Source organism: Staurois parvus, unplaced genomic scaffold, assembly GCF_062004578.1.
Source record: "Staurois parvus isolate SC_StPar_1 unplaced genomic scaffold, SC_StPar_1.0 ptg000269l, whole genome shotgun sequence".
Classification (NCBI taxonomy): Eukaryota; Metazoa; Chordata; class Amphibia; order Anura; family Ranidae; genus Staurois; species Staurois parvus.
In genome coordinates, this window is record NW_028318065.1 from 51,622 (window position 1) to 70,384 (window position 18,763).

At 43.4% G+C, this 18,763-nt stretch overlaps 1 protein-coding gene and 1 pseudogene across 2 annotated transcripts in view; both read right to left on the minus strand.

Annotated features, from left to right (window-relative positions):
* The window catches only part of BIN3 (bridging integrator 3), a 90,868-nt gene that overhangs the window by 38,727 nt on the left and 33,378 nt on the right, over positions 1 to 18,763 (minus strand). The window lies entirely within an intron of this gene.
* On the minus strand, positions 1,884 to 18,648 carry LOC149459208 (uncharacterized; annotated as a pseudogene).

The window sequence follows — 18,763 nt, forward strand, 5'->3', positions numbered from 1 at the left end:
TTCATGGATAAATTCCAGGACTGACACGACTTTGTTCACCTGGAAATCCTTCTCTGAACACCAGGAAGTTTACCTTCTCCATACTTTCATATATATTTCTCTAGTCCAGGGCTTAAAATTTCAAGTCCTGAGCTACTAGCCAGGCCTTAAGAGTTACTAGCCACCAGTTGCCCCACCTAACCCTTACTTGGCCTCGCCCCTAATTCTGCCCCTAAACACTCCCTCATAAATTATTGGTAAATGTTATCCACATTACATCAGGGTCCCCAGAGTTCCCTCACATTACATCAGTGTTCCCAGAGATCCCCCATATTACATCAGGGCCTCCAATGTCCCCCTAAACACTCCATCATACTTAGACCATGTACTGCATACAACCATAACCCCCCATAATCTTTCACTCACGAAACCATAACTCTACCAAGCATATAATACCTACTATCCAACCCAGCAGTACCTCAAATGTCCCATACTCTACCACCCATAATAACCACATAATCCTGAACCTGTCCAAACCACCCATACATGTAGGTTTACATACAGACATATGTACACACACACAGACACATGTACATACACAGAAATACACAAGCACAGACACATGTACATACACACAGACGTATACAGACACATGTACACACACACACACACACACACACACACACACACACACATATATACACGTACACGCACACAGACACATGGCAGAGAGCATGGCACACACTCCTTCCTTTGCTTTCACTTTGCTCAACTATTGAGCAGTCTGACGGTTCCCAATGCGAGTGACAGATCCGGCCCTGAGTTCCGAGCCTGCTCAGCAAGACGGCCCTGGGGACCCAATCGCCCCCACCATAATTTCCACTCGCAAATGCGAGCAGGCGAGTGGAAATTTCAAGGCCTGCTCTAGTCACTTATTTCCTGCTTGAGAGTAAGGTGGTAACAAGTTTATCTGACAGCCCCTTTCTTCTTAGGTGTTCTTCTTCAAGAACCACACTGTTAGGTTGAATCGCTCCATTTCTGGGTGCAGCACCAGCCCCTGGACTAGCAAGTCTTTTCTGACTGGCAGTTTCCAGGGGGTCTGGAGAATAGGTTCTGCAGCATCAAGAACCAAGACCTTTTGGCCAGTAGGGTGCCATTAGTATTAGATTGGTTGTTTTCTGCTTGAACTTTCAAAGTACTAAAGGAATGAGCTGAAAAGGAAGGAACACGTAGGACAAAGGGTAATTCCAGGGATGAGCTAACGTGTCCAGGACCAGAGCATGGTCTTCCCTGTGAAAGAAGAACACCACCGGTGCCTTTGTATTTAGGTGGCTTGCAAACAGGTTGAAATGAGGAACACCCCAAACGTCCATGATCAGCTGGAACAATTCCTGATTCAATACCCATTCGGACTCTACTACTTTTCTTCTGCTCAAGAAATCCGCCAGCCAATTCTGCGAGCCCTTTAACTAAATGGCTGAGAGGGAGGCCAAATTATTTTCTACCCAAGACAGGACCTCTAGTTCCAACTCAAGAGTCCCCTGCTCCTTGTGCCCCCCTGCCTTGAAATGTAAGCTACCGCTGTTGTATTGTCCAATAGGACCTGAATGTGCTGCCCTTTCGCCGACTGTTCAAAGGAAAGAAGACCCAGCTGGATGGCTTTCAATTCCCTCCAGTTTGAGGACTTCCTGGTCTCCCCTTTGGACCACGGGCCCTGTGCGGACTGACCTTCGAAGTGGGCTACCCACTCCCATGCACTTGCATCTGTCGTTAAGTGTTTGGCCCTTGGAAATGACCATGGTAGACCGCTCCCTAAGTTGGTTGGATCTCGCCACCACCAAAGCGCCCTCTTCACCTTTGGAGCGATCCTTATTAGGCATATCCAGCAGATCTTGATATGTCCACTACCGCAAAAGGGGGCGGGAATGGAATCTGGCCCAATGAACTGCCGAGATGGTGGCGGTAAGCAGTCCCAGAACCGACATGCCCACTCTGACCAACACCAACAGGTTGCACTGAACCTGCCTTAGGGCTGACTGGATCCTTTCTATTTTCTCCTCCGGTAGGAATATCCTCTGTTGAACAGATTCTAGGATATATCCCAGGAACCTTATTCTCTGGGCCAGAATCAAGTTAGACTTTTCCAGATTTAACAGCCATCCCAAGCTTTTCAGATGACCCTGAGTCATCTGAAGATCTAACAGGCCTGCGTCTGGTTTCTGCAAACACGAGTAGGTCGTCTAAGTATGGCACCACTGAAAACCCTCTCAACTTCAGAGGCTCTAGTGCTTCTGCCATGACCGTGGTGAACACCCTTGGAGAAGATGACAGGCTGAAAAGTAGTTCCCTGAACTGCAGGTGCCAGATGGATGATCCCAGATTGACCGCCAGATGGAGGAACTTCTGAGAAGACTGTGCTATCGGAATATGAAGGTAAGCATCCCACAGATTGATAGTCACCATGAAACTACCCGGGATTAGCAGCTTTCTCACTGAAAAAATTGTATCCATGCAGAAGTGCTTGTACAGAATGGACTTGTTCAGTAACTTTAGATTCAAAATTAGACAGAACTTCCCTGAAGGCTTTTGGACTAAGAAGATGTGCGAGTAGAACCCCCGGCCTTCTTGTTCCCTTGGCACCTGAATGATGACCTCCTGCTGCATCAGTTCCTTCAAAATGATCTTCATTGATGAGGCCAGCTCCTGACTCCTGAGGAGACTGGTCACACAAAATCTGGTTGGTGGGGTTCGGGAAAACTCCAGGCCGCACCCCTGGGTCACAATATTTCTGACAAAGGCACTTGATGTTTCTTCCCACAGTGAGAAGGCCCGAAGCCTCCCTCCAACCGGAAGAGAGATGTTATTGGCTCTTGGATGGCCACTCTGGAGGTCTGAAGAGTTCCCCCCCTTTACCCATGTTTCTCTGGAAACTAATTCTTTTCTGGGTTTGCGAAAAAGGACAAAAATTCTGGCTGGTTGCTTTTTATTTTTCAAAGGGAAAGCCTTTTTCTTATCCACTGTTCTATCCAGCACCAATTCCAGATGTGGACTGAAGAGCAGGTCCCCTGAAAAGGGGGATTTCACACAACTTCACCTTAGAAGCGGAGTCTCCTAACCAGGTCTTGAGCCAGATGGCTCTCCTTGCCGAGTTGACTAATGCCGAAGACCTGGCCGTCATTCTGATAGATTCTGCCAATGAGTCAGCCATATACAGCTTTTAGAAAGACTGGGTACAACTCCAAAAGCTCCCTCCTGGAGGTCCCTGCCTCAACATGATCCCTCCCCTTGCATTCTAGCAGCCGAAACCAATGCTGCCACGCCGCCACCGGAAGTCCTGCCGCCCACCAGCACAGCGTCCCCTGCCGGTCGGACCTGCCAGGACCTCTGGAAGCTGCCTGAAGGCTTCCCATGGCCTGGAACCCCAGGACACCTGCTCCCTCCAAGGGGAAAAGATGTGGCAGGACTCCCAGGCTGGTCATTGCTCCGCTGAGCAGAAAAGGGGAGAAAAGGTGCCGGAACCCCCCCTCAACCCGGAGGAAGGAGCTGGGCTGGTCCTCACGATCCATCTGTGAGGTAAAGACCGAAGCACTCCTCTGTTTGAGAGAACCCAGCCCCCTCATAACCAAGGTTCCTGCAGTGCTTCCACCATGGCAGAGGAAACACCATAACTGAGGGCATGGTGGAAGTGGTGGACTTTTAAGTTGTGGTGTTTCTTGTTTTATGGGTGGAGCTGTGCTCTCTCCAGGTGCAGTCCTGAAAGGCGAAGGGAGAAAAAAAAAGGACTAAAAAAGAAAAAAAACGAATGCATACACCACATCTAAGAATTAGTAAAAGCAACGTTCTCTCATATTTGTGTTTGCCCCTGCATACTCTTCCATGCATATTAAAGTGATACTAAAGTCTTTTTATTAAAAAAAAACAAAACAAAATAAAACAAAAAACGTCATACTTTCCAGCTCTGTGCAGTGGTTTTGCACAGAGCACCCCCAATCCTCCTCTTCTTGGGTCCCCTGCCAGCAATCCTAGCCCCTCCCTCCTGTTGGGTGCCCCCAAAGCAAGCAGCTTGCTATGGGGGCACCCATGCAGGCACATTACCAAGCTGTGGCTCTGTGTGTCCATTCATGCACACAATTGCGGCTCGGTGTCCAACTCCTGATTGGCAGCAGCGAGAGCCAAATGGTTCCCGCTACTGCCTCAGTTAATCAGGATTGAGAGTCCCTGGAGAACCGAGGCACGCGTGGACATTGCTGGATCGGGATGGGGCCCAGGAAAGTGTTAGGGGTGGCTGCTACACACAGAAGGTTTTTTTACCTTCCTGCGTACAATGCATGAAGGTAAAAAACCTTGAGCCTTTAAAACCACTTTAAGCTAGGTGACCTGAGGCTCTCCAGCCCTTAGGTAGTACAAATCACAGCATGAGATTACAGTTGTCACAACTTGCTGGGACTTGTAGCTCCAACAACAGTTACAGTACTGCAGGTTGCCCTGTCCCTCCCAACACAGAAGGCTCTACAGGCGGGCCAAAAACTTCCGATCATTTATTCCTGGCTTCCTCTCCCCCTCTTTCCGCCTGTGCCCACAGCTCATGCAATTATGGGCAGGTAATCACAGGCTGCGGCCTGGACTCCTTCCTGTTTATTGTTATAGCACAGGAGGACACAGCACCACGTCACTCACGGGAAATTCAAAATACAAAGTCATAAATAACTTGTCACTCTTCTATATGGATATTCACCCTTTATGCCCCAGTGGGAGATTAAAAAAAAAAAACAAAAAAACAAAAATCCGTTAACCCCTTACTGACTGGAGACATGCTTGGTATAATTGCTGAAAAATCCAATCAGAGTCAAAAATAGACTAGAAAGTCATCGAGCATCCTAATCACAAACATCTGGATGGACTTTTACTGTTTCTCATGAGTGTTCAAATTGTTTACGGACTCGTTAGTCATTATTACATAAGTTTGTAAGGATTGCCTCAGCAAGCACACAAGTTATAATTAAGGTCTCCACTCAACTTTAAAGAGAACGTACAAGCAAACTAAAAAGCAACATTTTTAGCAATACAAAGAAATTACAGAAATCACTAGATATAAGACCTAACACAGATGTTTAGAAGCTTTTTCTAGTGACAGGAGCTTTTAAAAGGTAGGAAGAAAAACCCACTGCCAATGCGTCTAGGAGCAGCAGAGTTTGGGGAGAAAAAAATGCTTGACACTACTAAAATCGACTAAATGTGCCTAAATGCTAGAGTGCTTGAGCATTAATTCATTTCAATGGCCAAAATAAATTAATTTTATCCGGTCAATGAAATGAGTTAACTACCAAGAGCTTTATGCCTGTAAAAGCTATTAAAAACTTGTAAAAGTTTTAGACATTTTTACAAGCGTCAGGCATTTTTTCTGCAAAAACGTTGCTGGCTTCTAGGAGAGTTAAATAAACGACCTGTGTGCATGAGGCCTAAGCATTTAATGTCTTCAATAATTTGTCAGATGATGGAACAACCGCTATCATTTCATAATTGGGCTAGCTAGTTAGTTTGTATAGGTATTAACAAGTACTGGACTTCTGCTATGTGTCCCAACACTCTCCACTGCTAGCTGACCCTTGTATACTTTGTAGAAGTTTTGTAGATTATGTCTAGGTCTGTTACTAAAATATTTAACTTTTTGTTAGAAATCTAGATGTGACAGACATTTGCAGTAGTAATCTGGAAATACACATTTACAGATTCAGTGCTGGTGCACACTACTGTGGCGCGGGAAACCGCATGTGATTCGGACAGGAAATGCACCACATTCTGTTCAAATCACATGCGATTCTTTGCAGTGCTATTTGAGACATTCATTTTGTATTGCTCACATCGCACTTCACCCATGCGATCCGATTTAGTCAAATCGCAAACGCACAGGAATAACTGCAAATCCAGCACCGCATCAGTGTGAACTGGCACTTAATAAAACCCAGCTCCAGCCAAAACACTTTTATTTTAGATGGGCTGGGAAAGGGTATCTGGTATTTAAAAGACCAAGTTCACTTTTTTTTTCTAAATTCCAGCTCCCCTATGGATCAAGATACCATTAATGTACCTCTTTTGTAGAAAAGAAAAAGCTTTTTATATGTTTTAGACCAGGCATTACTTCAGCCTCCAGTTATGGAGTTTCTTTGTGCTGTTTGTCACATATAAGGCAGCCCAAGTAAGTGAAAGGCCTGCCCTATACGACACATGCGTTAATGCTCCTAAATGCCAAAAAAAAAAAAACACACGTGTGAGAATGCGCATTCCTACTATGTGGAGATGTAAATTGGGCCTGACAGCTGAGTGTCTCCTTCACTCCCTCCTATGTACTTATATAAGCTGGCAATACACTATGCCAGGGCTTGAAAAAGCCGCTCGCCAAATGCGAGGAGAAATTCCTCTGTGGCGAGCATAGATGAAGCATGGAGCGACTGCACCTGCGCTCCAAGCCTCATTGTGAAGCAGAGTTCCGGTTTACAACTTCCGGTTTCCGGCTTCTGCGGCACCGCCGCCGAGGGGACAGATGCAGGAGAGGTCCGCTCTCCTCCACTGAGAGGAGACACCCTCTCCACCGCCGCGGGGGACTCAGAGGGACTAGGAGTAAGTACTGTATACAACATGTCATATCACTATAATGGAGTACAGGGGAGCTGGGATATACATTACTGTGTACAGTTTTATATTTTGGACTCTTTATTCTAAAGAAAAATTTAATTTCATAAGCTTTAAGGGGTCATGGTTGGGGGGAGGGGTAGGGGCGGACCGGGGGAGGGGTTGGGGGTGGACCTGGGTAAGTTTGGGGGGGGACAGCTGGTGGAGAGTAAGTTTTGTGACTGGCTAGTATGTCTGGACTTGAAATTTTAACTCCTGCACTATGCACTATCTGATTGTACAATCTCTGTTCAATTTCAATTAGATTTAATATCTATATCAAATCAGACAGGCACTACATAGCTGATGGTAGAGCTAAAGGAGATTGTACAGAAAGTGGGCAGAAATAAAACAAATGGTGGTGTAATAAAGGTGTGGCCAGAGTAATGCACGTCCTATTCTGTGATGCACACTATCCTTCACCACTTCTTTACAGCAGTCAGAACTACCATCTTCCAACATTTCCATACCCCAACACTACCAACAATACCCAAAAGTGTTCTGGAACTGAACATAGTTATGTGCATGGAAAAACTGGTGGCTAATAATGATAATCATACGGTCTTCATGGATGATGTTCTTTTCTTTTACAATGGATTTTATTAGACAACATAAACAAAGAAACAGTCAAAAACAAGATCACTGACACAAAAGAATAAAAGTATACAATTCTTCTGATGAAAGACATGACAAATGCACTGAAGTATTGACAAAGAGAGAAACTGAGTACATAAACACAACACATAAAAGGGTGGAAAGAAATCCGATTAATTGCTTTAACAGCAAACAAGTAATGACCAATGGGCTAGTAGGTGAGGGACAAAGATAAATCACAAAAATCGCATACAGGAGGGTAGGAAAAGCAGGGCACAGAGCCGCACTGGACGCACATCGGTACTCCACACCAAGGATAGAATGTCCAACAGGTATATAAAACATTGCAGGTACAATTCTCTAGGAGTATTACAATCGGCGCAAATAACATGAAGACTAACAAAAAAAAGGAGAGAAGGAAGAAAAAAAAAAAGAAAAGAAGGGAGAAACAAGGATAGTTAAGACAAAGAAAGGGCTCCAGGGGATGGCGTCAGGAGAGTCTTATATCGACAGAAGGGTCTGGTCAAATCTATATGGTTGGGCCACATCAAACCAAGGGCGCCAGATCTGCAAAAACTTTGGGTGGGTGTCTAACAGCATGGCCGTTACCTTCTCATTAATCGTGATAAAATTAATCCAGTTCTTTATGGCCTCGAAGCTAAGAAGAGGAATCTTCCAAGTTCTTGCGATCGTTAATTTGGTAGCCATAAATAGATGCGATGTCAGCTGCCGCTCAGGACAAAGTAGGCCTACTAATGGTTTAAATAATAGCACCCCGTATGGGTTGCGCTTAATATCTGTGTGTAGCATAGTGCGGAGAAGGGCATAGACCCTAATCCATAATCTGCACACCTTGGGGCAAGTCCACCAAATAGGAGCCATGGTGCCTAGTTGACAACCCTGAAAGCAAGTCGGAGAATATGAGGGGATAAAACGAGCCAGCCGGGCAGGAGTATAACACCATCTGTAAAGGACCTTATAGGCATTTTCTAAAATCAGAACATTCCTCGAACATTTAGACACTGCTTGAGTCATGATCCGCCAGTCTTGCTGATCCAGACAACCCCCCGAGTTCCGACTGCCAATGCTGATGATAAGAACGGACCGGGGGAGTCCTCATGGATGATGTTCTAAACCAGGAGTCTCCAAACTTTCTAAACAAAGGGACAGTTTACAGTCTCAGATTTGGGGGGGGGGGGGCGTGGGTGTAAACAGAGCAGCTTTGGCATTAGGGGGAGGAATAGTGCACCACTGTTTGTGTCAGTGGGAGGCATAGTGTAGTTTGGAGACCACTGTTGTAAACCTAGGTGAAGCTGCTGCCATATTTTATTTTAAAATGATCTACATACATCATTTTCTTGTGTGACCAGTTGGGGCTCAGTATCTACACGTCCCAAACCCAAATTACCCTATCCACTTCTCCAATCGCAGAACAACACATTGTGTACTTTTTGTTTTCTTAAATCAACTTTATTGAAAAGTTATACAGTGGCCAGGTAGGAGACAAGACATTTTATCTTGCCATGCAACTGCGCTGGAATAGCTGCCCAATGCAGTCCTACCGCATCTGGTGTGAATAGGCTTTTAATCCCTCCACTCACTGCCTTTACCTTGTTATATCAAACAGACTAAGGGCTAATTCAAATTATGTGCAGTGACAAGTTGTTTTACTGCATTGTAAAACATCTGTCACCGCAGGAACACACAGGAAACAATTGTTTCCTATGTGTCACACTCATACTGCAATGCACCATATTGCTGTGCTGTAATAACATGCAGACATGCTGTATTATTATACAGCATTTATATAGCGCCAACCGTCTGCTCAGCGCTTTACAATATAAAGTATTTTATTCACATCACACTGTGCCAAATTTCATGGGAATGTACAGCAGCGCAGCTCATCGCGCTGCTGTACATTCTCATGAAGTGTATGAATTCTACATTTCAAATAAATTTTGTACAAAACAAAAAAAAGGTAGCCGTTTGATGCGCTGAATCATGCACCACACTACAGCCAGGAACCGAGAGCGTTGAATACAGCCTAACAGATAAGAGGCCACCTACATACCACAACTCACCAGGATTTGCTGCATTCTACCCAACTTACTCTAGGTCAGCGTTTTCCAACCTTTCTGTGGTGGAGGAAACTTTGAGATGAATTTCAGGTCTCAGGGAACACCGAACAAAAATATAACACATGATATATTACCATGATCAGCGAGCCATAAACAGTTTTAAGTAGGAGAATAAAGAATATGGCATACCTTGAGAGTTTGACACCTAGTAATAATCTTGAAATGAATATTGATATGATAAGAGATGAAGACCATAAACTGTGTGTGTCCTCCAACATTAGTGGTCAGTGTGGAAATTAACCCTTAAATTGGTAATATAAGTGAAATATCAACTCAATGCTTTCTGCTCTAGTAATCCCTAGCAAGCTCAAGAGGAACCCTGGTTAGAAAAGAGGTCCTTCAGCACTCCAATAATATATTGTCTTTCAAAAAAGCAACACACTGTAAATACGGTCTGAGCTTTTTTTTTTTATATATAAAGTTGTAAAGTTAAACAGATTTGAAAAAAATGTGTCTGAAACTGTCTTTTGATTTAACAATCACAATCACGGTTTGAGGAAATATGTTATTTTTGGGGGAATTTAGTGACTCACACAGTTTGTTCTCTGTATTGTGCTACAAGTGATAACTACTAAAACTGTTTCACCATCATGATCTTTTATATCAAGAGGAATTAGTTTGAAATCTCCAATCATTTTATAGACACTATCAAAATCGTGGAGTTCAACCCAAATATACCTCATGGAGAAAATATATGCAGTCATCGGCTAGAACATCCATTGCAGAGTAATGTGTGTCACTTGGGTCAAGGAGTGTCACACCAAACTGCAAATAGATCTTCTAAAAACAATTGAGCTGCTCACCTTGGATAACAAGTGTACAGATATAGCAGACAGGAAGAAGAGAGAGATCCATGAAGAGAACAGGAAGAAGTGAGACTGCCAGAAAGAGACTGAGGTCTAACCACTAATCAAGAGTTTTCCCCTCGAAGTATGACACAAGGGCACTATACAAGTCTCCTCACCACAGGGGAAAAAGCCATCTCACACCCAACATACCGCATCATGGCAGATTATGCCTAGTCTATTTAAAACGCAGGATCATCAGTGGATGGTGATTGTGTTTAATAGCCTAGGAAAAGTTCCTAGATCACTGACTGAAAGGATATAACGGTTACAATTTTAGGCCCCTTTCACACGGACGCTCCGATCTGGTCCACATGCCTGTTTTGCTGGCAGACCTGATCGGAACCTCTGTTCTCTACTATTGAGAGGCAGGTGTAAATGAACATATGTCCGTTTACACCCACCGACATCTAATCTGATCCGCCAAAAAGACGAATGGGGATCTGTTCCCTGTCTGTCGGATCGGATGGCAGTCAGATGGAAAAGGACAGGCGGTCTGTTTTCATAGAGGACAGCAGGCTGTGTCCGTGTCCGCTCTGCATAAGCGGAGCAGACACGGACCTGTCATCTGCTTGCTCAGCGGGGATCAGCAGACAGATCCACCTGCTCAGCAAGTGTAACCACTGATGGGTCCACCCCATGTGAAAGGGGGCCTTAATGCTAAAGTATAAAACATCCCCATAGAGTGCAGTGTTCATTATCAGTGTATAAAGATACTCAGTATCATTATACAGAGCACAGTGTTCATTATCATTATATAGAGATATTCATAATCGTTATACAGAGCACAGTGTTCATCATCAGTGCACAGAGATACTCGGCATCATTATACAGAGCACAGTGTTCATTATCAGTGTATAGAGATACTCGGCATCATTATACAGAGCACAGTGTTCATTATCAGTGTATAGAGATACTCGGCATCATTATACAGAGCACAGTGTTCATTATCAGTGTATAGAGATACTCGGCATCATTATACAGAGCACAGTGTTCATTATCAGTGTATAGAGATACTCGGCATCATTATACAGAGCACAGTGTTCATTATCAGTGTATAGAGATACTCGGCATCATCAGACAGAGCACAGTGTTCATTATCAGTGTATAGAGATACTCAGCATCAGTATACAGAGCACAGTGTTCATTATCAGTGTATGGAGATACCCGGCATCATTATACAGAGCACAGTGTTCATTATCAGTGTATAGAGATACTCGGCATCATTATACAGAGCACAGTGTTCATTATCAGTGTATAGAGATACTCGGCATCATTATACAGAGCACAGTGTTCATTATCAGTGTATAAAGATACTCAGTATCATTATACAGAGCACAGTGTTCATTATCAGTGCACAGAGATACTCGGCATCATTATACAGAGCACAGTGTTCATGATCAGTGTATAGAGATACTCGGCATCATTATACATAGCACAGTGTTCATTATCAGTGTATGGAGATACTCGGCATCATTATACAGAGCACAGTGTTCATGAACAGTGTATAGAGATACTCGGCATCATTATACAGAGCACAGTGTTCATGATCAGTGTATAGAGATACTCGGCATCATTATACAGAGCACAGTGTTCATTATCAGTGTATAGAGATACTCGGCATCATTATACGGAGCACAGTGTTCATTATCAGTGTATAGAGATATTCATCATTATACAGAGCACAGTGTTCATTATCAGTGTATAAAGATACTCGGCATCATTACACAGAGCACAGTGTTCATGATCAGTGTATAGAGATACTCAGCATCATTACACAGAGCACAGTGTTCATGATCAGTGTATAGAGATACTCAGCATCATTACACAGAGCACAGTGTTCATGATCAGTGTATAGAGATACCCGGCATCATTACACAGAGCACAGTGTTCATTATCAGTGTATAGAGATACTCGGCATCATTATACAGAGCACAGTGTTCATTATCAGTGTATAGAGATACTCATCATTATACAGAGCACAGTGTTCATGATCAGTGTATAGAGATACTCGGCATCATTATACAGAGCACAGGGTTCATTATCAGTGTATAGATACTCAGCATCATTATACAGAGCACAGTGTTCATTATCAGTGTATAGAGATACTCGGCACCATTATACAGAGCACAGTGTTCATTATCAGTGTATAGAGATACTCGGCATCATTATACAGAGCACAGTGTTCATTATCAGTGTATAGAGATACTCGGCATCATTATACAGAGCACAGTGTTCATTATCAGTGTATAGAGATACCCGGCATCATTATACAGAGCACAGTGTTCATTATCAGTGTATAGATACTCAGCATCATTATACGGAGCACAGTGTTCATTATCAGTGTATAGAGATACTCGGCATCATTATACAGAGCACAGGGTTCATTATCAGTGTATAGAGATACTCGGCATCATTATACAGAGCACAGGGTTCATTATCAGTGTATAGATACTCGGCATCATTATACAGAGCACAGTGTTCATTATCAGTGTATAGAGATACTCGGCATCATTATACAGAGCACAGTGTTCATTATCAGTGTATAGAGATACCCGGCATCATTATACAGTGCACAGTGTTCATTATCAGTGTACAGAGATACCCGGCATCATTATACAGAGCACAGTGTTCATTATCAGTGTATAGATACTCAGCATCATTATACGGAGCACAGTGTTTATGATCAGTGTATAGAGATACTCGGCATCATTATACAGAGCACAGTGTTCATTATCAGTGTATAGAGATACTCGGCATCATTATACAGAGCACAGTGTTCATTATCAGTGTATAGAGATACTCGGCATCATTATACAGAGCACAGTGTTCATTATCAGTGTATAGAGATACTCAGCATCATTATACGGAGCACAGTGTTTATGATCAGTGTATAGAGATACTCGGCATCATTATACAGAGCACAGTGTTCATTATCAGTGTATAGAGATACTCAGCATCATTATACGGAGCACAGTGTTTATGATCAGTGTATAGGGTGTACAGCATATTTATTACCAGTGTACAAAGGTTATGATCTTGCCATTATATTGCACACCAGGTTGGTTGTAAAACAGAAATCTATTGCTATCTTAATTAGCAAATCCATCTGCATAAAGGCGTGTAGAGATGCATTATTGCAGTGTGATGTATTCAGAAAACTGTTTCTGCTATTAATAATAAAATTATTTATTTATGGATAGCACATACATTTATGTGGAACCGCTCATCAGCGGATGTCCTAGCACAACCCTGACAACCAAGTGGTGTATTGTCATACAAACAGGCAAAGACTGCTAAGCCCAGGTCACAGATAATGCCACCATCATCTCTCGCCTCCATTCCCATTCTCCCTCACCCAACTTTTATTCCCCCCACCAATGCTATATGCCAAAGTTCTGGCACTGGGGGTTCTCTGGCAGCAGCAGATAATTAAAAAGAAAAAATAATTAAAAAAAAAAAAAAAAAGAAAAGCTAGATATGCACATGGCAACCAGCTCTCCAACAACCAATAAGATGACAGCAGTGGCTGGACCAGTTTTGAGAGGCTGGCTATGCATTGGTATATTTAGAAGGCCTGACTCACAGCTTGTTTACAGTACAGATCTCCAGATGGACTCGTGGAAAGCACAATCTACTGCAGGGAAAATATACAGATATATTACTGCTTTTTATCATCCCAGGAGGAAGGCTTCATTAACCCCTGCATTCACGCTTACCCAGTGATTTAGCTACTTAATACTCTAGTGGGCTGTAAGAGTTAAGTGCTTAGATGGGCCATGGACGGCATTGTCCAGCTTAGCGTCTGGATCTACACTGACAATGGTGGCCAGGAATTCAGCAGATACTTCATGTAACGCTATGGTCACTCAGGTCAAGGAAAAGCTCATAAGAGTCAGCCAGGCTCTGATAGACTTTCCTACGCAGAAACAGAGATAAAAGGCTATAAATATAAAATTTCACAGTAAATACCGATCTGAGTTCAAATCCAAATGCCCAGAAACATGCCGGGGAAACAGAAGGTGAAAAAAAAAAAATACCAATAAATTATACCGTTTTTTCATAAAAATGCATTTGAAATTTGAAGGAAATCTTGAAATTTCCTGTTATATTTCCATTTACAAAGGAAAAACCATTATTATTATCATCCACTTCAGCTCTCACACCTGTACACCACCTATGGATCAAAGCAATTTTTACATTTCCAATATGGGCCTGCTGATACTTAACATGATCATAATACTAATATTAATGATCATAATAATGCTGATCATAACATGTTGCGTTACACCCTGAATATGGGTGTAACATGTTATAAAAAGAGAACTTCTCCTTTTAATTAAAAAGCTCAATTTGATAACTTAAAGGATAAGTATAGCCAAAACTTTTTTGGCTATACTTCTCGTATAGATCAGAGGAGTGCATTTAGTATTGCACTCCTGTGACCAGTTTTCAGTCGACAGCAGGCTAAAATCCACTGTTGGCTAATGCCATAGACCCGGTCCAGGCTCTGAAAAGATCCGACCATAAGGTCAGGATCTACTCAGAACCCTGGACAGGCACCTGACTTAGCCTCTCAGCAATCCGCTGAGAGCCTGAGCCAGCAGCTCCCACCCCCTCCACAGCCCAGCGCTCCACTGACAGTCACCACTCTGCTCAGAGCAGAGGGGGAGTACGGAGCAACCAGCAGTGTTTGAACGCTCAGTTCTCGGGGTTGAGCTGGCGGGGGACAGCTACAGTTGAGATTGGCGCTGCAGCCATCTAGATAAGTATGATTTTTTTCTTTATGTTATTCTCGAACTTCTCTTTTAAATTGAAATTGCAGCTGTGCCCAGACCATGGGCACTAGTTTTTTGTTTTTCCATTCACAAATTCCTAACAATAACCTCTATAGCTGCTTGTACTGTGAAGTAATTAATCCCCAAACATCACAACAGGGACTCAAGTTTCAGTGGGGTTGACTTATTAAAGGCAAATAGACTGTGCACTTTGCAATTGCAGTTGCACCAATTTTCCTCAGAGCTTTCTGGAATGCACGGCAAAGTGCACAGAAAACACTATGTGGCACACTTACACAGTGAAAGAACACACCATGCTCTACTCCAAAAGGTTTTGGAGCTTCTTTAGGGTGTTTGTCATGTGTAGGGCAGCACATTCAAGTGAATGAGCAGCCCTATGTGCGACAAGCGGAAACCCTCCAGAATGCACAAAAAAAAGTGATAGGGAAGGTAAGTTCCCGCTATGCTCAGGTGTGAACCCAGCCTGAATGTGGTGAAGCTCTGCTGATTTCCATCATCTGATCAAGTGCAAGCAAAATTACTGTTTTTTATTCTTCTTGCACCTAATTGGGTATTCTTCTTTTTCTGTTCTTTTTTTTTTTTTTTTTTTAACATTCTTTATTTAGTAAACAAGGTATTCAACAATGCAATTTAAAAGCATATGAAAAGGGACAAAATATAGCTCCATACTAACAGCATAACACAGCGCATTCCAAGGTCATGACAACCAAGGTTGACATAAGCAAAAACAGGATGGGAGAGTATATCCAGAAGGAGAGTCCACCTGACAGTATAGAGTGGTACACAACCAGCAACAAATGTTGAATTTTGAGCCCTGTTTTATATTTTATATGTAAAGAAACACTCATGTACAACTAGGTCACAGAGAAAAAAAAAAAAAAAGACAGAATAGAGAGTATATAGTTGGGTCAGGGAGAAGAGGAAGAAATAAAAAAAAAAAAAAAAAGGGGGGGGGGGGGTCTCCCCTTCCTCTCAGATATGGAAGAGACTGAGCATGTGTACATAAGATAGTCATAGCTGTGAGGAAAGTAGGGTCTCTTCTCTATAAAAGAAGTAGGGAGACCGAACCTTCCAGTATTTGTCTTCCCTTTCCTGCAATACCATGGTAAGATCTTGCATTTCTAGAATCTCCTCAATCCTCGCCTTCCAATCAGCTATGGTGGGGGAACTCGTAATTTTCCATAATGCCAGAATACAAGCTCTCCAGGCTACGAGCAGGTGTTTAAGGATTCTTTAAAGTTCCTGTTGGATAAAGGGGTAACATTCAGGAGATAAGCAGCTGGGTTTTTGTCAAGAGTCACTCCTGTCAGAGTCTGAATTGTGGAATCAACTGCATTCCAGAAATCTTCTAATTTTGGACATTCCCAGAAAATATGAATCTAAGTCCCTACAGCCTTCCCACAGCGCCAACAGGTAGAAGGGGGTCTGAGGACACATACGGTTCAGTTTAACTGGAGTCCTGTACCACAGTGTGAGGATCTTATATCCTCCCTCCTGGTATCTACTGGCCAGAGAAGCTTTATGGGAGAAGCAAAGTATGGTCTCTTTCTGGGCCTGCGTAAGGAGGGGTTGAGGTCACGTTCCCATTTGTGTAAGAATGGGAGGTCAGGTAGGTCATAAGAGTCAATAAGGAGAGTGTAAAAGTGGGATAAGGAGTGCGTCAGCGGTTGGCCGTCTAAGCAACGTTGTCCAAAATGTGTGGGCTGGTGCAATATGCGATGGTCTGCTGGAAGAGACCGAAGATGTGCGGTAAATTGTGCATGGTGGAGGAAGTCAAGCGAAGAGCAAAACTGTAACATATTATCATGGTTAGTCATAAGTCTGTGATTAAATGAGAAACGGAGGAGTCTATAATAATTCCGTGTCCAAAGCCCCTCAAAACTGAGGGTCTCCCATACCTGGTTGGAATGTCAGAGTACCAAGTATAGGGATCAGAGCACTTGGATATGGTGAGAGAGCGAAAGTTCGAAAGAGAGATGCAGTGACTCTCAGAGTTGCTCCTGTTGTAGGGTGCTGCATAACCTCTGATGGATAGGAGTGAGAGGGAACCCATGGGAGTCCTGCTATAAGTGGGCTTACCGTGCTCTGTTCCAAGTCCACCCACGGTTTGTAAGGTTGCAGAACACACCTTCCATAACCCTAGTCAAATGTAAGGCTTCATAATATCGTACAGGGCCTGGGAAAGCAATCCCCCGCTTATCTTTGGGAAGTTCTGTAAACTCTCCACGGTCTGTCAGCCCAAATAAAATACTTGTGCCCTCAAATCTTTCAGGAAACTCTCTGGGACTTTCACCAGCAGCGTCTGAAATAGGTATAGAAGACACAGCATCATGTTCATTTGTAGGACGTTAGTCCGGCCGATTTGAGCTGGCGAAACATAGGCGAAAAGTTAAGCTTGAAAATCCTGCGAAGGACATGGGGGAACATTTGTCCCCAGATAGCGTATATGGGAGGATGTACATTTGAAATTGAAGCACGAATTTAGCTGGTGTTGCATTGCAGGGGGGGGGGGGGGGAGTACTATTCCCATCGCCTCTGATTTATTAAAATTTATTTTAAAGTTAGAGAGTTGGCCATATCTATATAATTCCATCAATAGGATGGGAGTGAAATAATCGGGGAAGTAATAAGAAAAGATTAAAGGATATGTTCCCATAGACGCAGCCGCCGCCCACCTCCTCCCCCCCCCCTTTTGACAGATAATTCGGGGAGAAGTACTATCTGTCAAATTTGAAAACAGCGTGGCCGTGCGGGGCTCCGCTCACATGGCCACATCATTCATTCACGGACTTCTGTGAATGAATGAACTTCAAGTCCTGGCAGCATTAGCGGCTGTGGGCTTGTAGTTTACAATGAACTACCATGGCGCTATGGAGCGCCGTGGTAGTTCATTGAAGCTTCCTGTCAGAATATCTGCTTGCCCATACATCCTGTACAGCAAGCAGATATTCTAACTGGTCTGCAGGAGACCTGCATGGCATGTATGATCTACTGCAGTGCTTCCCAGGCTCCTGGAGACAAAAATAATAAATGCACATTATTTTGCGATGGATGAACCCTGTAGCAAAACTCCAGTCTCCTGCGGAAAAAAATAAAAGTTTACAGTTTTAACTTATAAAAAATAGCCACCCCCCTGTCCCATGATTCAGCAGTGTGCTCACCTCAGCCAGGTTCACCGGCCGTCTTCTGTCCGAGGTGCCGCAGCAAGCTTGTGTTCCTGAGATTTGGTGGCAATTCCCTTAATGTCAGGGTGGCCTTAATAGTTCTCAAAAAAGGTTCAAGAGTGAGGAGAAAAATAAGTGGCGAAAGAGGGCAGCCCTGGCGAGTGCCGTTATGAATTGAAAAAGCGTCCGAGAGAAGGCCATTAACCCTCTAATTGGGTATTCTTTACAAAGCAAAGCTTCACCACATCCACTAAGCTCGGGGAAAAAGCAGTGCAACTTCACTTGCAAAGTGCACAGTTTATTTGCCTTTTATTTATTTTCAGTGCACCATAAATGCACACCGAGTGGAAATCAAAGCAGGAAACAGAATCTGAAGTAACTGTGCATGGCAACCAGTTTCTGTCTTACATTTTCGAAGCTTGACTGAAAAAGATGAAGACAGTAGCCAATTGGCCACCATGCATAGCTGCTCCAGTATAGGTACATTGTGGAGTTGTGTCAGGGTGCTGTTCAAATGGAATGTACCAATGCACGTTTTCAACTGTGCCAACAGGCTGATATAAATGGCCCTAAAG